Source organism: Zootoca vivipara, chromosome Z (genome assembly GCF_963506605.1).
Source record: "Zootoca vivipara chromosome Z, rZooViv1.1, whole genome shotgun sequence".
In the NCBI taxonomy this organism is placed as follows: domain Eukaryota; kingdom Metazoa; phylum Chordata; class Lepidosauria; order Squamata; family Lacertidae; genus Zootoca; species Zootoca vivipara.
In genome coordinates this window covers 43,196,149-43,198,125 of record NC_083294.1, presented here as the reverse complement: position 1 = coordinate 43,198,125, position 1,977 = coordinate 43,196,149, and positions in this window count along the sequence as shown.

Below are 1,977 nucleotides of genomic sequence, written 5' to 3'. Positions count from 1 at the left end.
CCGCTTTCTGAATGTATCTCCCCAATTCAGTTTTTCCACTCGGTTGCTTGGGGGAGGGGCGCCCGGCCTGTCCCCCCCCCCGCGCGCACACACTCTCAATTTCTCTTTTTGGGGCGGGGGAGTGTGGGGGAGGGAGAATCCGTTTTCATGGCAACCACCCAGCAGCGCTGGCTGACGGAGAAAAGAAACTTTTGTGGGGGCGGGTGGAAGGGCCAGTTCGCTGGGACTGTCAATCAAGGGGACCTCCCCTCTTCTCTTTCTCTCCCCCCCCCTCGCGCACACACCTGCGAGGCCCACTCCATTTCAGGCTGAACGCAGCCTTAAAGGCACTTCGCTTCTCTCCGCCCCCCCCCCCAACTTGGATGGATGATCTTCTTGGCTGAGCAAATCGTTCCGTTGTGCAAGTTGCCAACGCAAGTCCCGCCCCCCCCATTTTCTCCTAGTGTGGCAGGTTTCGCGAGAGCCAGACAAGTAGCCCTATTCCGATCAACTGAAACTGCTCAGCAGTAGTGAGCTCCAGGACTGAATGTCCCTTACCCAGTTAAGAAAGCAGAGAGTTTTACGGCAAAAAAGCGGCTTCCTCTCTTCCCCCAATCTCGAAACGTCAACAAAAAATGGGTGGAAGGGGAGAGGAAGGGAGAGTAAAGCTGCCCTGGAAAAGCCTCCTTTATTATTACTGATATTATTATTTTTTAAAAAAATAGTAATATTATTCTGAGCGGGCCTGCATTTGTTGCAAAGCTGTCACTCGATTTAGTGGGATATGGATTTTCATTCGGGGGTTTTCCCGGGCACTTCTGGGTGGGTAAGCACTATGTAAGACCTGCTACTCACATGGAGGCAAGTGGGGAAATGGGTACAGTAGTTAGAATTGACACAGGACAGGAGATTAGCAAACACAAGGTACACGCCTGTGAATGGGAAGAGTTGGGTCAAAGGAATAGTTCTCCAGTATGGACAGCAAATAAACTTGCTCCCATGCGGATTGAAAAGGCAGACTTGGTTAACAAATGTGAGTTAATTTCGGAATGCTTCCGGCTGTTGCATCAGAAATCCTGCGGTTTCCTGAAGCCTTTCTTAAAGTCGAGGTTGAGCTTTTCTGAAGACAGTCCTAGACACTTTAGAGACACCTATCTTCCAACGTTTGTGTAATTAATTAATGCTTGGTTACGTATGCTAATAATAAGAAATACTGCTAAATGAAGAAATTCATAAACAAGCATAAGTCCACCAGGTTCACCTCGCCGGACCCAAGCCCATAGAGATGGAGTCAAGAGGAAGGCTTCACCCAAAGGAAGATATAATGATATAATCATTTATAAGCCACTTTACGTTTATTAAGCACTGGACATACACTAACTATAGGAGAAACTCTGCTCATAGGCGCACGAGCTGACAGACATGACACAAAAGGAAAAATGAAGGAGGTGGATAGAGGTAAGCAAACATTGTTGCAACTGCTTACGTTCTGAGAAGTGCTGGTTCTCTTCCTCCAGTGTGGGGATCTCCTCTTCCTCGCCACAGTTATTGACTATTAATAATTTTACTGGAAGTTTATAGAAACATCTGACATATTTTACATTTACATTTTATTGAATATATATTTCCATGATCTATATCCATGGGCCTAGCGGGGGACGGGACGGGACGGGGGAAGCTGCCCCCCTCAATCAATCAAAATCAATACAAATCAACACAAATCTGATGTTCTGCCCCCCACCCCCAATAAAAGCCTGGCTATGCCCATGTCTATATAATTTATTTAGTTCATAAAATTTATATACCGCTTGATTGTAAACCCTCCCCAAAGCAGTTTACAACCCACCCAACAAACAAAAAAATGGCCTTGCAGTTAGGAAAGGCACTCTGTACATGGTGGAGGCCCAGCCCTCGGGAGTCTGTTCTCCTAGCCAAGCGGCCACATGGCCACGGACAGAACAGGCTCTAGAATACGAAGGTTGTTTGGGGAAAGAGCGC